The sequence below is a fragment of the Schistocerca gregaria genome, chromosome 8 (assembly GCF_023897955.1).
Source record: "Schistocerca gregaria isolate iqSchGreg1 chromosome 8, iqSchGreg1.2, whole genome shotgun sequence".
NCBI classification, from domain to species: Eukaryota; Metazoa; Arthropoda; class Insecta; order Orthoptera; family Acrididae; genus Schistocerca; species Schistocerca gregaria.
Window position 1 is genome coordinate 225206102 of NC_064927.1, and position 18057 is coordinate 225224158.

General features: G+C 42.3%; 1 long non-coding RNA gene across 1 annotated transcript in view; it reads right to left on the minus strand.

Moving 5' to 3' along the window:
- Positions 1-18057, minus strand: part of LOC126284248 (uncharacterized) — a 30683-nt gene that overhangs the window by 12088 nt on the left and 538 nt on the right. The window lies entirely within an intron of this gene.

Below are 18057 nucleotides of genomic sequence, written 5' to 3' on the forward strand. Positions count from 1 at the left end.
CCACTTAAGGATTCTCTACACAGAAGACACTTTGAAGATGATGAGCGTACCAGTCATGCAGTGAAAACATGGCTACGATTCCGGACAAGAGCTTTTACTGGTGGGGAATACATGCTCTTCCACAACGTTGGTGTATGGCCATAGAATGTAATGGAAACTACTTAGAAAAATAGGACAGGAACAAGACGACATATATTGTCACCAAATTCTGACTCTTAACAATAAATATGTTCCGAGAAAAAAAGTGGGGTATTACTTATTGAATGACCCTCATACATTTCCCATCTCATCTTCATTTACTTCTTCCATCCTTTCTATAACATTTTCCTGATGCTCATATCCATTGTATAGATCTTCATTCACTCCTTTCAACTTTCCCTTCCTTACTTAGCTCTGGTTTGCTGTCTGAGTATTTGATAATCATACAGCTGCTCCTCTCTTCTCCAAAGATTTCTTAGGCATCATCTACAGGGTGTTTCAAAAATGACCGGTATATTTGAAACGGCAATAAAAACTAAACGGGCAGTGATAGAAATACACCGTTTGTTGCAATATGCTTGGGACAACAGTACATTTTCAGGCGGACAAACTTTCGAAATTACAGTAGTTACAATTTTCAACAACAGATGGCACTGCAAGTGATGTGAAAGATATAGAAGACAACGCAGTCTGTGGGTGCGCCATTCTGTACGTCGTCTTTCTGCTGTAAGTGTGTGCTGTTCACAACGTGCAAGTGTGCTGTGGACAACATGGTTTATTCCTTAGAACAGAGGATTTTTCTGGTGTTGGAATTCCACTGCCTAGAACACAGTGTTGTTGCAACAAGACGAAGTTTTCAACGGAGGTTTAATGTAACCAAAGGACCGAAAAGTGATACAATAAAGGATCTGTTTGAAAAATTTCAACGGACTGGGAATGTGACGGATGAACGTGCTGGAAAGGTAGGGCGACCGCGTACGGCAACCACAGAGGGCAATGCGCAGCTACTGCAGCAGGTGATCCAACAGCGGCCTCGGGTTTCCGTTCGCCGTGTTGCAGCTGTGGTCCAAATGACGCCAACATCCACGTATCGTCTCATGCGCCAGAGTTTACACCTCTATCCATACAAAATTCAAACGCGGCAACCCCTCTGTGCCGCTACCATTGCTGCACGAGAGACATTCGCTAACGATATAGTGCACAGGATTGATGACGGCGATATGCACGTGGGCAGCATTTGGTTTACTGACGAAGCTTATTTTTACCTGGACGGCTTCGTCAATAAACAGAACTGGCGCATATGGGGAACCGAAAAGCCCCATGTTGCAGTCCCATCGTCCCTGCATCCTCAAAAAGTACTGGTCTGGGCCGCCATTTCTTCCAAAGGAATCATTGGCCCATTTTTCAGATCCAAAACGATTACTGCATCACGCTATCTGGACATTCTTCGTGAATTTGTGGCGGTACAAACTGCCTTAGACAACACTGCGAACACCTCGTGGTTTATACAACATAGTGCCCGGCCACATCGCACGGCCGACGTCTTTAATTTCCTGAATGAATATTTCGATGATCGTATGATTGCTTTGGGCTATCCGAAACATCGCCAGACATGAACCCCTGTGACTTCTTTCTGTGGGGACACTTGAAAGACCAGGTGTACCGCCAGAATCCAGAAACAATTGAACAGCTGAAGCAGTACATCTCATCTGCATGTGAAGCCATTCCGCCAGACACGTTGTCAAAGGTTTCGGGTAATTTCATTCAGAGACTACGCCATATTATTGCTACGCATGGTGGATATGTGGAAAATATCCTACTATAGAGTTTCCCAGACCGCAGCGCCATCTGTTGTTGACAATAGTAACTACTGTAATTTCGATAGTTTGTCTGCCTGAAAATGTACTGTTGTCCCAAGCATATTACAACAAACGGTGTATTTCTATCGCTGCTCGTTTAGTTTGTATTGCCGTTTCAAATATACCGGTCATTTTTGAAACACCCTGTATCTTTGCCTACTAATGCATGCTTCTACCATTCCACACTCCATTCTGAGTAATATCAATTTTCTCTCTCCTGATGACAACATTCTATGATGTGTCCAGCTAGAGATCTGAGTTGGTGACTATTATACCTCCCAAGAGAAAGCCATCATCATTAAGTTATCATAATTAAGTTACACAGTAGAGTTGTATGAAAAATAATGGCTGGCTGTAGTTTCTCCTTCGTTTCACTCTTTCACACTCCAACACAGCAAGGCCATGTTAGCTAATGTTACAAAGTGATGTCTATCATCCAGACTGTATTCCCTGCGCTACTGAAAAGCCTGCAGCCCCTCTTCAGGAACCACGTTTGTTTGACCTCTCCACAAATACCCCTCCATTGTGGTTGTACCTATGGTCGCTGAGGGGAGCAACTCGTCCCACCTTGGCATGATTTGTGGGAGATAAATAAGGTTATCAGTGTATTTCTGTAATTCTAGTTTCCTACTGCAGATGTGGTGTGAACAGGTGCCAAACTGCATCAGAGAGACATTGTGACATTGAAAAGTTGGAAGATGTCAATATTGAGTTAAAGTTGGTATTTACTGCATTTGAAACAGGCAGAAACTTTTATGCAGTCATCTGAGATGTGGAGATCTGAACTAGAAAAGATCTGAACTAGAAAGGCATCCCATTGACTTGAGAATGACCAGGTTAAGAGATATGGGAATGGACGGTGTTCTGGAGGAAAGAAGGGAGACTGGCTGTGCTAACTGCCATGACAAGTTACAAAGCAACGTCCTTTGGCAAGTTGGTTACTTCAAGGAATCCACTTTGTTCACTCAACACCTAAAACCATTGTCTCGTTCAGATTCATTGACATTTTGATAATGTGGACTCAGTGTGGTTTTGAAAGCCCTTACTATCCCATGACAAATAGTCCTTACCATACAGACTTTGGCATGACATCTGCTGTGGGAAGCACAATTTACGCAAGTAAGTCAACTTCCTCAACAGAGCTTTAATAAACAGACACCATTCTTCCTAGGTAGTCTAGAAAGACAGTCATGGAAATTGAAATAAGAACACCGTGAATTCATTGTCCCAGGAAGGGGAAACTTTATTGATACATTCCTGGGGTCAGATACATCACATGATCACACTGACAGAACCACAGGCACATAGACACAGGCAACAGAGCATGCACAATGTCGGCACTAGTACAGTGTATATCCACCTTTTGCAGCAATGCAGGCTGCTATTCTCCCATGGAGACGATCGTAGAGATGCTGGATGTAGTCCTGTGGAACGGCTTGCCATGCCATTTCCACCTGGCACCTCAGTTGGACCAGCGTTCGTGCTGGACCTGCAGACCGCGTGAGACGACGCTTCATCCAGTCCCAAACATGCTTAATGGGGGACAGATCCGGAGATCTTGCTGGCCAGGGTTGTTGACTTACACCTTCTAGAGCACGTTGGGTGGCACGGGATACATGCGGACGTGCATTGTCCTGTTGGAACAGCAAGTTCCCTTGCCGGTCTAGGAATGGTAGAACGATGGGTTCGATGACGGTTTGGATGTACCATGCACTATTCAGTGTCCCCTCAACGATCACCAGAGGTGTACGGCCAGTGTAGGAGATCGCTCCCCACACCATGATGCAAGGTGTTGGCCCTGTGTGCCTCGGTCGTATGCAGTCCTGATTGTGGCGCTCACCTGCACGGCACCAAACATGCATACGACCATCATTGGCACCAAGGCAGAAGCGACTCTCATCGCTGAAGATGACACGTCTCCATTCGTCCCTCCAATCACGCCTGTCGCGACACCACTGGAGGCAGGCTGCACGATGTTGGGGCGTGAGCGGAAGACGGCCTAACGGTGTGCGGGACTGTAGCCCAGCTTCATGGAGACAGTTGCGAATGGTCCTCGCCGATACCCCAGGAGCAACAGTGTCCCTAATTTGCTGGGAAGTAGCGGTGCGGTCCCCTACGGCACTGCGTAGGATTCTACAGTCTTGGCGTGCATCCGTGCGTCGCTGCGGTCCGGTCCCAGGTCGACGGGCACGTGCACCTTCCGCCGACCACTGGCGACAACATCGATGTACTGTGGAGACCTCACGCCCCACGTGTTGAGCAATTCGGCGGTACGTCCACCCGGCCTCCCGCATGTCCACTATACACCCTCGCTCAAAGTCCGTCAACTGCACATACGGTTCACGTCCACGCTGTCGCGGCATGCTACCAGTGTTAAAGCCTGCGATGGAGCTCTGTATGCCACGGCAAACTGACTGACACTGACGGCGGCGGTGCACAAATGCTGCGCAGCTAGCGCCATTCAACGGCCAACACCGCGGTTCCTGGTTTGTCCGCTGTGCCGTGCGTGTGATCATTGCTTGTACAGCCCTCTCTCAGTGTCCGGAGCAAGTATGGTGGGTCTGACACACCGGTGGCAATGTGTTCTTTTTTCCATTTCCAGGAGTGTATATTTCCCATGCCACTTCTTTCTATGCTACCGACAAACCTATTGCTAATGTGAACCTACAATTAAACAGTGCTAGTGCTCCCTTATTGTATCATCCACATTTTCAGGAACTCAATCACACTGAAATTTGAGTTGTCTGGTGTGATGTCTTCCTTCCATGGTATCTTGGTGGTGTGACTTATTGCCTCCATCAGGTGCTGTTTGAGACTGATTGATGGAGCATGGAGCATGTACCCTCTGCCTTCCCACTCAATCTGTGATCCACTCTAGCAGGTGCCTTTCTGAAGTATTGCGTTCTTAGTCCAAACCAATTGGTCACATTTGGGTCATCCTTTTACATTCTGCAGTCAGGCCCCAGAATGTCCCAGTACAACGCAAAAGGGAACGGACCACAAACAGAATACAACCCGTCAACGTGAATAAAAAACGGAACACTCAAGGGCAGTGCCTGCAGGAGCAGATGGCATTCGGAATGTCAGGTGGTGTGGACATTCAAGGGCAGTGCCTTTGGGAGTGGACCACAGGTGGAGTGAGAAGGCAGAGGATATATATTATGGGCATGCTTCATCCAATGATCAGTCTCAGGTAGCACCTGAGCATGATGGCAAAGTATCATGTCATCAAATTGTTTCTTAAAGGAAGACTATGACATACAGCAGTACATTCAATAACTCAAAAATATCATAAAATTGCTGGGAAAGACTGAAGAATTACTCAATTATATTCTTTGACAAGGCTTTTATTACCTTCTGATTTGACAGGAGAAGCGAGATACCACACTCAAAACACTGCAGTTATCACCCAAAGCAGTGGAGGTTAAAGGTTTACCAAAATTTTTAGAAGTCACTGGGCTTGTATTTAGAAGGGCAGCTATTCAAATCCCATAAATCCATAAAGATTTAGCTTTCCATGGTTTTCCTAAATTGCTTAAGGAAAATACTAGGTCTTGAGCTTGTGCTTCATCAGCTATTATCTTATTGTTGATGGGACAGTGAAGCCTACTCTTCCTTTCTTCCTTTTCTGACAGCATCTAATGACTGTAAAGATTCTGCCTCAATTGCAAATTGAAACCAGATGTTGATTCCGGTTTCGGAGGAGGTAACCATGCCTTCTTCGGAACACACTAAAACTACTAACTGCCTAAAGAGGCATGGTCCAACATTAATACAAAACGCCCAAAACTGGGTTTACCTGAGAGCCCACGGCCCACCAAACTTTGGCTGGATTGAAGAAGCACGTTTCTGATGTTTGAGCTAAGTACAGCTATTGACATGGTACATATGTACCATTTATTTTACATTTTATGCGAGTCTTTTGTCCTTTTGGGCATTCTGTATTGATGTTGGACCATACCTCTTTAGGCAGTTTGTAGTTTTAGTGTGTTGCGAACAAGACATGGTTATCCGCGCCGAAACCTAGGTCAACATCCGGTTTAAACTTGCAATCGAGGCGGAATCTTTATAATCATTAAATTATTCATGATCGCTGATGCACTGCGATGTTAAAAGTTGTCACATTGCAGCTTCTCATTTCTGGGTAAGCATAGCATAAATATTAATGAAATTTACCTAGCCTATTCAGGCACACTAAGTGATGCATGCAATGTTTTTCTTTAATTTTGTTGCTTAACATTTTGGAATGCCATTACCCCTATCTGCGAGAGGGAGTGAATGTCATACATGCAAGCTGACGCGTGGATGCATGGGGAATGTAACTTAACATAAAAGTAACTGCAATACTGTTTTCTTATTTACGGGTTCATTTAGCACAGTAGTTTAGTCCTTTTAAATACTGCTGTGCAGAGTGCACATAAGTTAAGGCTGTCCTTTCTACAAAACTGCATCGACATAATGTTTCTTTTATTGTTGTTGTTGTTGAAGGTAGGCGAAATGCTATGCAGGCAGCGGAACTGTACAGAGAGTGATATCGTGACAAGAACCCAACTTCCCGATGGATCTTTTCTCATCTTGTTGCGACACTTCAGGAAATGGGAAGTTTCAACCCATGACAACACAATCGTCATAGCACTCGCACAGATGAAGCTGCCAAAGTTACTGTTTTCACTTCTGTTGCTATGAATCCACAGGTGAGCACATGACAGCTTGAACACGAGAATGGCATTACTAAAACCAGCGTACATCGTATTCTTACATGTCACAGGTTTCATCCTTTCCATGTACACCTACATCAAGAATTGCATGGAAATGATTTCAAAAATCGTGTACAGTTCTCTCAGTGGGCACAGCAGCAAATCCTCGACAACCCAACTTCTTCAACAATGTCTATTTACTGATGAATGTTCCTTCTCAAATGAAGGTCAGGTAAATACAAGGAACATGCATTATTGGTCTAGTGGCAACCCACAATGACTTAGACAGGTGGAACATCAGCTTCCATGGAGAGTTAACGTCTGGTGTGGGATGCTTGGTACTACAATTATTGGCCCTTATTCATCAATGGTAGTCTAAACGGCACAGCGTATGCCAACTTCCACTGACGCAATCTTCCTCCTCTTCTGGATGAAGTGCCACTAAGAATGAGAATGCTTATGTGGTATCAACACTTCCAGCACATAATGCCTTGTGTGCATCTCTTGTTCTGAACCGAAGGTATTCTGCCAGCCAGATTAGTGTCCCGATTTAAATACTCTGGATTCCCCCCCCCCCCCCCCCCCTCTCTCTCCAGGAATGCATTAAAGATGTTGTCTATTGTGATATTCCAACTACTCCAGAGGACATGCAGGAACATACCATGCTTGCTTGTAATTCTCTTCAGCAGGCAACACTGGAAGTGTTGCCTTTGAGTGTTCTGCTCTTGGGCAATGGTACAGGAGAGTCAAAGTCAATTTTGTGTTATGTTTTTACTTGGTTTTCATTTGTTTTCTGACAACTCCAGTAAGTGGACGAGTTTGTGATTCCCGGCTCAAAGTCAACATTGTGTTATGTAATTAATGATGATGTATTTCAGTGAATGGTAAACTGTGATATGTTTGAATAGGCCTTTAGGAGAGGTAATGAATTACTGAATAAAAAATACAGGGTGCCATTTAAAAAAGTCATACTGCTGTTCGTATCTTTGTAAAAAACAAAGCTACAATGAAAGCAATCATGCTGATTGATGTACCCCTGATGGCTAAAGAACACTTGCTTAAAGCATTTTATAAGTTGTACCTGGACAACCAGTTATTAGAATGGTTAAGATAAATGGGACACCATGTATATAGTAAAAGATACCCATAACATGCCCTTGTAGTATGCGCAAAGTCACTTTTACATCAGGAGACTTATCTCCGATGAGAGTGGCATGCTGTGTTCTGTTTGCTAGAAACTCTTCAATCCAGTCACACAATTGATCTGATATTCTGTATGTTCATGTATGTTCAAATGGTTCAAATGGCTCTGAGCACTAAACGACTTAATGTCTGAGGTCATCAGTCGCCTAGAACTTAGAACTAATTAAACCTAACTAACCTAAGGACATCACACACATCCATGCCTGAGGCAGGATTCGACCCTGCGACCGTAGCATATTTTGTTCATTAGGTGGTAGTCTGTAACTGTATTGGATGCCTTATGGAAGTCAAGGAACATGTTGTCTACTTGGGTGCTGGTATGTCAAGATACACAAATGAAAAAGATGATGCAAACTTCTACGACTGACTGACATCAGAGATGTAGTTATGCGTGTGTTCAATGTTTCTTGAAAAGAGAATGACCTGTGTTCTTTTCCAATCATCAGGAGCACTTCGGCTCTCTAGAGACTAACAGTACACTGCTGCTACAAGAGGGGCAGATTCTTTCACATACTCTATGTAGAGGACAAATGTAAGGATGTAGAGGCTTATCTCACTAGGGGTAAGATAAACACCGCCTACAGGAAAATTAAAGAGACCTTTGGAGAAAAGAGAGCCACTTGTATGAATATCAACAGCTCAGATGGAAACCCAGTTCTAAGCAAAGAAGGGAAGGCAGAAAGGTGGAAGGAGTATATAGAAGGTTTATACAAGGGCGATGTACTTGAGGACAATATTATGGAAATGGATGAGGATGTAGATGAAGACGAAATGGGAGGTAAGATACTGCGTGAAGAGTTTGACAGAGCACTGAAAGACCTGAGTCGAAACAAGGCCCCGGGAGAAGACAACATTCCATTAGAACTACTGACGGCCTTAGGAGAGCCAGTCCTGACAAAACGCTGCCATCTGGTGAACAAGATGTTTGAGACAGGCGATCAGTTTAGTAAGTCACAGCTGCAAAACATTAACACGAATTATTTACAGGCGGATGGAGAAACTAGTAGAAGCCGACCTCGGGAAGATCAGTTTGGATTCCGTAGAAATGTTGGAACATAAGGCAATACTGACCTTACGATTTATCCCAGGAGAAAGATTACGGAAAGGCAAACCTACATATCTAGCATTTGTAGACTTAGTGAAAGCTTTTGACAATGTTGACTGGAATACTCTCTTTCAAATTCTGAAGGTGGTAGGAGTAGAATACAGGGAGCGAAAGGCTATTTACAATTTGTACAGAAACCAGATGGCAGTAGTAAGAGTTGAGGGACATAAAAGGGAAGCAGTGGTTGGGAAGGGAGTGAGAAAGGGTTGTAGCCTCTCCCCGATGTTATTCAATCTGTATATTGAGCAAGCAGTAAAGGAAACAAAAGAAAAATTCGGAGTAGGTATTAAAATCCATGGAGAAAAAATAAAAACTTTGAGGTTCGCCGATGACATTGTAATTCTGCCAGAGACAGCAAAGGACTTAGAAGAGCAGTTGAACGCAATGGACAGTGTCTTGAGAGGAGGATATAAGATGAACATCAACAAAAGCAAAATGAGGATAATGGAATATAGTCGAATTAAGTCGGGTGATGCTGAGGGAATTAGATTAGGAAATGATACACTTAAAGCAGTAAAGGAGCTTTGCTATTTGGGGAGCAAAGAAACTGATGATGGTCGAAGTAGAGAGGATATAAAACGTAGACTGGCAATGGCAAGGAAAGCGTTTCTGAAGAAGAGAAATTTGTTAACATCGAATATAGATTTATGTCTCAGGAAGTCGTTTCTGAAAGTATTTGTATGGAGTGTAGCCATGTATGGGAGTGAAACATGGACGATAAATAGTTTGGACAAGAAGAGAATAGAAGCTTTCGAAATGTGGTGCTACAGAAGAATGTTGAAGATTAGGTGGGTAGATCGCATAACTAATGAGGAGGTATTGAATAGGATTGGGGAGAAGAGAAGTTTGTAGCACAATTTGACTAGAGGAAGGGATCAGTTGGTAGTACATCATCTGAGGCATCAAGGGATCACAAATTTAGCATTGGAGGGCAGCGTGGAGGGTAAAAATCATAGAGGGAGACCGAGAGATGGACACACTAAGCAGATTCAGAAGGATGTAAGTTGCAGTAGGTACTGGGAGATGAAGGAGCTTGCACAGGATAGAATAGCATGGAGAGTTGCATCAAACCAGTCTCAGGACCGAAGACCACCACCACCACCACCACCACCACCACCACCACCACCACCACCACCACAACAACAACAACAACAACAACATGTTGAATCTTACTGGTATCCCATTAGGTCCAGAGGCCTTCCCTCTATTGAATGATTTCAGTTGCTTTTCTACCCCATGGTCACTTATTTCGATATCAGCCATTTTGTCATTTGTGCAATGATTTAAAGGAGATACTACAACGTGATCTTTTTTTGTCGAGTTGGATGACAGAAATTTACTTTCGAATTTGTTGAATACTTAACACATTGCTCTCCTTACGCTAATTTCGGCTTAATTTAATTTTTTTGTGTGAGGATTTAAATATGTTTCAATTTGCAGTGTAGCTCTCTTTGCTTTTTTAACAGCTTTCTAACATGTCTGTTGAACCATGGTGGTTCTTTTCCACCCTCACAAGTTTGCTCCGCTCATACTGTCTAAAGAGTATTGTACAATGCTGTTTAACTTTGTCCATTGATACTTAATATTGTTAGTGCTGGAGGCAAAATTTCTTGCTGACTACAAGTAATCTGGAACCTGTTCCATGTCACTCTTACTAACAAGGGAACTTCCCCATCCAACCCCCCTCAGATTTAGTTGTAAGTTGGCACAGTGGACAGGCCTTGAAAAACTGAACACAGATCAATTGAGAAAACAGGAAGAAGTTGTGTGGAACTATGTAAAGAATAAGTAAAATATACAAACTGAGTAGTCCATGCGCAAGGTTGGCAACATCAATGATAGTGTGAGATCAGGAGCATCGTGGTCCCGTGGTTAGCGTGAGCAGCTGCGGAATGAGAGGTTCTAGGTTCAAGTTCTCCCTCGAGTGAAAAATTTAATTTTTTATTTTCAGACAATTATTATCTGTCTGTCCACCCGTCCGTCCGATGCAAGGTAACTGCGCCGTAGTATGGGGACCCTACACCTAAACAACCATCGAAACACATGATGTCAGTCAACTACAGTGCACTGAGGAGAGAGTATTCCTGCTAACGAGGCTCCCTGGCTGGCAGTTGACTGTTCGCTATTTTGGACGAGAGTGCATTAAATACACGAGATGTATTCCGTGGGCAATATGAACCCAGCAAATATAGCTCGCGACTTCAAAAACAAGGTCAACAAATGTTTTCCGAACTGTAAGGAATTTGAAAGTTCCTTAAGGGATCGAATGACTGTCTAACATTTGTATGATTATTTTCTACATTTGTTGATAGAGAGTACGTGTAGTGATGACGATACCTTGCTGATTGCTGCGCGGCTGCTGTATGTACCAGATGATGAGATTGTTGACGATCTGTATGAAGAACATGAAGAGGAAATACTGTGACTTCAATCTGATGGTATTTCTTTGGGTTACATGAAGGAAATGCTTCAATACAGGTTACTGTCCAAACCAATTAATAGGCACAAATATAGATTATGGAGTGAAGTAACAAATAAATTTATGAAATTTAAAGGGATCGAGGAAAAAAGCACAATTAAATATTGCAAAGAAGTCATGGAACGAGGTGGAACCCGAGACAGAAGTTCAGTGAACTAGAAAACCATGTATACCGACAATTTATTAAAGCCAGAAATGAATTAAGTGCAGTGCATGATACAGACCTACAGATTTGGGGATTGCATTATGCTAAAGAAATCGGCCTGGACTTCAAGGCTTCATCTCATTGGCTTTTCACATTCAAAAGAAAATACAAAATTACGAGCAGGAAGATTACAAAATATGTAAGCAAGAACTACGCGAATAAACTGGAAGAACTTTTAGAGTGTTCCAAGACGTTTGTTACAGAAACTAACGTCAGATTCCAACAGCGTGAAGACCCATATATTATCAACACAGATCAGTCTGATTTTAACTATGAAATGAAATCGACCCGCACATTATCGTTAGTTGGAGAAGGCGACACGGAATGTACTGTAGACCAGCTGCATGCCACTTTACATAGTTATACCACACAATATGCTCTGAACGAAGCAAGATTAATTTTACCTACATTTTATTTATGTTTGCAGGAATAAAATGGTGTATTTGGACCACAAGTTCAGCAACAGGTGAATAGGGTACTTGCGCAAACGCCGAATGTCATTGTGAATTGCAGTGTGTCAGCAAAAATTGAGAAGAGACTAGTGAAAGACTTTAATGAACGTGTGATTGCTCCTTACGCAGGCAAAGGTTTTGCCTTACTCCTTGACAGCTATACAGGACAGAAGGATCAGGCATTGTACAATTTTAGTGTGGGAGTAGATGTGATTACCATTCCTCCAGGTTGTACACTTCTTGTGCAACCGTTATATGTGTTTGGTTTTCGGCAAGTGAAATACTTTGTGAAAAGATTCTATGAATTTTGCAAAGCTGCACAGGTACACAGAGCAGTATTGTTTATGTGATCGTGTGTCAATTATCACACAATCAACTTCGCTCTCCAAAATTCCAGGATATGTTCAGATTTGCTTGGACATATGCAGGATTTGACAGTCTACACACGGAAAAATTTGAATACGTTAAAAACATATGTTTTGACAGAGCACAGGGAAAACTGTGCGACTGTGAAACTTGCATTCATTTGTTGCAGTTTATGTGACCAACTCTTATGTTTTCATCACTTTTTTGGGAGTGATTATCACATCCACAAGAAAACCTAAATTGGGCAAGGAAGAAGAATCTTTTTGCCCATTCGCCAAGTGTACAAGTTAGGTGGGTCGACAACATATTCCTGTCATGCGATGGACATGCCGTCACCAGTGTCGTATAGAATATATCAGATATGTTTTCCTGTGGAGGAAATGGTTGACCTATGACCTTGCCATCAAATGTTTTTGGTTCCCATTGGAGAGGCACGTCCTTTCGTCTACTAATCGCACGGTTTTGCGGTGCGGTCGCAAAACACAGACACTAAAACTTATTACAGTGAACAGAGATGTCAATGAACGATCGGACAGATCATAACTTTGGGAAAATAAAGAAACTAAACCTCTCACTCGAGAGAAGACTTGAACCTAGGGACCTCTCGTTCCGTAGCTGCTCATGCTAACCACGGGACCACGGCACTCCTGAGCTCACACTATCCTTGATGTTGCTTATCTTGCACATGGACTACTCAGTTTGTATATTTTGCTTATTCTTTTCATAGTTCCACACAACTTCTTCCTGTTTTCTTGACTGATCTGTGTTCAGTTATTAAGGCCTATCCACTGAGCCAACTTATAACTAAATCTGAGGGGGGTGCGATGGGGAGGTTCCCTTGTAAGCAGAAAGATCCTCCTACCATTCTTAGTTTCCTATTTACAGCCACATTCAGTGATGCTGAGCACTGTTCCTCTGTTCTATGTTAACTGAGTCATAAATTCTGAGTTCTGTTTGTTACCAGCATATCTAAGATGTTATGTTCACGAGTCAGTCCTCCAATTAACTGCTCAAGGTAATTTTCAGATAAGATGCTTAGAACAATTACACATGATTCCCTATCCCTACTAGCCAACCAAATTGCTCAAGTGTTCCAGTTTATAGCTGACAAGTTGAAACCTCTACCCAGTTCTACAACATGACTGGGAAATTTTCATCAAGTTGCAGATGTTCCACCTCTTCTGCTCCTGAGACAGGGGGGTCTATTAAAGTGTCCAATGACCATGTTTGCTCCACCTTGTTACTTTTTTATCATCAATAGTTCCATGTTTCAGAATTTCATTGCTATTGACATACGATTTCTGCCAGTTTTCTGTCCCTAGCTCTGTGCGGGCATTGTTACTGTTTGTAAGTGAGGCTAGTTCTGGGACATTTTCCAAAAAGCTCCAACAGTTCATTAATACAGTACTATATTAACATTTTCTTTCTCCAAAGTACTATAATGAATGCTACATTGTCTGGAATCATAATGAACCTGGTGATGTCTTGTGACCACGGCCTCCCGTCGAGTAGACCGTTCGCCTGGTGCAAGTATTTTGATTTGACGCCACTTCGGCGACTTGCGCGTCGTATCGGACCTAAAAAGCCCACATATTCACACCATATGTATTCCATTACCCTAGCAGATGCTTCCTGAAAGAAGTGCGTGCCCGACTTTTTAAGGAGACCCTATAATTCTTCAGGTTAAGAAATCCACAACTAGAAATATTGTAGAACCGTCAAGAGCCTCTGGTTTAATCCTTCCACTTGACTTCAAAGTAGAGGACCATGGTTGGTTCTAGGAGTGATGCTGCAAAAACAACAGCTCTGCTTGCAACCTAGGGGCTGGGCTTGCTGTCTTCACCAAATCACACAGCTGCCAGTAGGAACCAAGGATGGCTTCTGAACCCAGGCGGCAGGTATTATTTATGCCTACATGAGTTATGATTTGTGGCTGGGTGCACCCACTGACTGAATCACTCCTGGGAGAGGCTCCTTCACATCTTCGATAAGATTCCTGGCTAGGAAACAGTAGACTCTGGCCTTTCCCGACCTGCCTACTGTTGCCTGAGGGGCTCCATCACCATCACTGAAGCTCCCAATGACAAGCTTGTTGTGTTTTCAGAGGTAGACAACAACTCAAACAAGTTTTCAAGACATAAGGGGACAGCAACTGGTACCCACTTTTGTCTCCCACCCAGAGATTCACATCCCTTCACCAATCACTCTCAGGCATGTGTGAACCAGCTGGGACATACGAATTGGAAGGCACAACAGCATCAGCACATGATGCTACAGGCTCCAGAGATGTCCGAGCACCACCGCCCAGGGTGGCAGCCTGAAGCCTGCTGAGCATGGCCAAAACAGCTAACTGTTTACAGATAGTGGCCAATTCCCCCTGCATCTGTACACAACAGGTGTAGTTCCTATCCATCTTCAATCAATTACAGTCTGTACCATATGTAATGCAACACTAGCCAAGAAGTTGAATTTACGCAACACAAACGACAGAAAAATATGCAAACTTTTATGACATAAAAATTAGCTCCACTCAGACAGATAAATAAACAACTACTGTTCACTTCTGCTCTGAAGCATGCAAGAACTCCACTAAACTAAACAGTGTAGCCTATATAATCTGTGTACTAACAATAAACAGCTGCTGCTGCTGAACTCTGCTTTGAGACTAGAGCTCTACTGTATAGCAAGGTCCTACATTTTGCATTCCCAGGTCTTACGTCTTGTTATATATATATATATATATATATTTTTTCCATGCATAGAGTCCCATGGCTCCCATCATGGAGGAGAACCTTCAGGGATGAGGAATGAGTCAAAGTACCAAAATATACATTAAGTTTCATGAATTTCCTTGTCTGTTGTCATTCTGTGTACAATATTAAAATAATCACTATACTACTTAATGCTATTTATTCTTATGCTAACTAAATTCAATCAAGTAACTTAAAAAGAAAGCTGCTACTTCAAAAAACCTGCTGCCTCTTTGATTATACTAAATAGGGGTCGACCGAAGCGTCTGATCCCACCCGTCGGATTTGACCCGTGACGTAAGGCTGTTGTGTGTGACGTCACGACGGTGTGGAACTTAGTTTGTGAGAGTGGCGTGTTTGTAGGTGTCATTTTGATGCGATCGGTGGTGCTCTCTGGTGGTGTGTTGGTGATGTTTTTGGTTTAGTTTGCGAGTGTGGCGTCGTGTGTGAATTTTGGTAAGTTGCTTTTTTTATGTCTTTGGTACGTACGGATATGACTGACAGGGTCAACAGTTTTCGGTTGTCAGCGATGATGGGGGACAGTGCGTTGTCTCTAATAAAATTTCTTCAACTATTCGGATTTTTGGATGAAGTCGTGAAGTGTTCAGTATGTCGTGAAGAAATGAGGCGTACTTAAAGTTCCGGCGTATCGGACCAGGGACATGCCTTAAAGATAACAGGTCAAGGGAAGTGTTGGATCCCAATGTGTGGTTGTGAATGTTGGTATTGGTATCGGGGGATGTTTTTGAGCTATATAGGTCAAGGGAAGTGTCAGATTCCAGATGATTTGTGTTTAGTGGTATTTGGAGAGTTTTGCGATGTCAGTTTTTTTCGCCGTTTTGCGTGGTTTTGTATGGAGTTGGGTGTCTAAATTTGTTTATATTTAGTTTGTCCCCAACCAAAAACCCCCTATTTCCTGCACTTGTCCCATTAGTGTCATTAGACTTTTTGTGGAACGTGTGTTTGTTTTTGGATGTATTTTCGCCCTCATAATGTGTACGTAATGACTTTATATGCACCATATTGGAATTGTGGTTTATGGTCGTTTCCGCCATATTTGTGATGTCATGGGTCAAAGCAGATGGGCGGGATCGGACGCTTCCGTATTTCCCTAAATAGCTGCTGTTTTTCTACTATTGGGAGCTTAATATTCACTTGATTCCAGTTGTATTTTTCAGTGAGAACATCTGTAAATATTATGCAAACACTTTATTGTGACACTTTTGGGTGGAGGGTGTTTGATTTACGGTTGCTTAAGATACTGGTAGAGATCAGGTCAGATCTACCATGTTTATGACACTGCCAACATGGGTAAACAATTGTCCTGCAGCCTTTAGTGTATGCTTTATGTTCTACACTTTGTGTTGTGGATTGCTCATTGTTTTCTTATTTTGCGATGACTGAAGAGACTAATTATGGTCCATAATGGGGTTAGAGTACGATCCTCACAATACCAAAAGGTATTGGTGGTCTCTTATGACCATTGTGTCAGTTCTGCTTTTGCTGGAGCACAGAACCTAACGCAGGCTGTCAGCCCTGTGCGAGAGGGGCAGGCCTTGTTCCCCCACTCCATTCCTTTCCTCTCCTATTCCATCAGGGGGTGCAACTTCTCATTTTTGTACTAACGACAGCTGCCACAATATAGTGTCCACATGCTACTGCATCTAGTTCACAGTGCATTACTACTTGTCCCTCCACTTTAAAGCAAAGACTGCTATTTGCCATTTAGTTAATAGAACTTTTCTATTCTCCACATTAGACAATTTGTGGGAGTGACTAATGAGATATTACTAATTTCCTTTTGAACTGGTATGGATTCCCAATTTATTGTTTTATATAGGCTAGAGCTTTTTGAATATATTCCTACTAAAGTACACACAGCTTCAGTCTGAACTCTAGGCAAGATAGCAAAAGTCTACATGAAAATAATTTTTGGGTCTTGTACTGGCATAGTGCAAAAGGCAGTTCAGACAGAACTGTTTCTTTTATTGTCAGCCACAAAAACTATTAAGGAGTAAATGTATTGGGAAGTAAGTAAGAACTCCAAGATTCTAAAACAATTATAGTTATCTAATTTACACAATAATCTTATTGCCTGCTTCCACGGAATAAAAACGATTTGCTTTATGTGCACTGCCCCAGAAGATAACTCTAGAATATGCAAAATAAGCCAACACAAATTTATCTAAGTCAGCCCAATAAAAGATTATTCTAAATGTAAAACCACATCAAACTGAGGTGATTCATTAGTTTATACGTGTGTTGATTCAGTTTCAACTTAACTAGACCCCATAGTATTTTACACAGTGTATTCCATTTAAAATACTTAACCATAATGTTTACTTCTGAAGCCGACAGTTCATTACTGCTTAGCCTATTTGAAATCTCACTATAAGTCTTTGCGACATTAAGACATGAACTGTCAGCTGTGCTGTGCCATCTTTTAATGGCGAGTTCAACCCTTGATCAGTATGCCTGTGTCATTGGCAAATATTATAGTTTTTGAACTTTAAAATCATTGGAAGATTGATGGTAAGAACCAAGAGAGGATCCAGAATCAATTCTTATGGGAACCTACATATTATGTTCCATCCCCCTTACGTTAAAACAGGCATCAAAGCTAAAAACATTATTATATTACCAGTGAAGATTTGTGCTGTTTGCTGACGCAGAAGCACTCCTGTCATTTAGGTAGAGATTTTACAAGCCTTACAGGTAAAAGAATAAAAGGAATGTTCAGAAAATCAAAGCAGATGCAAGAGAGTAGATCTTGTCTCCTTTACAACTCCTATTCCGTAGAATTTCTATTGCTGTAATGTGTAAAAGGTGGTGCGTTGGAATTGCTAATTCACTTCCATGTTTTTTTCTTTTCTTTTTTTTTATGTTCACCTTGAGGCAATATTTTACAAATCAATTTGTGACGTGAATGTAAAATGACTATCCACATCATTACAATTTATAG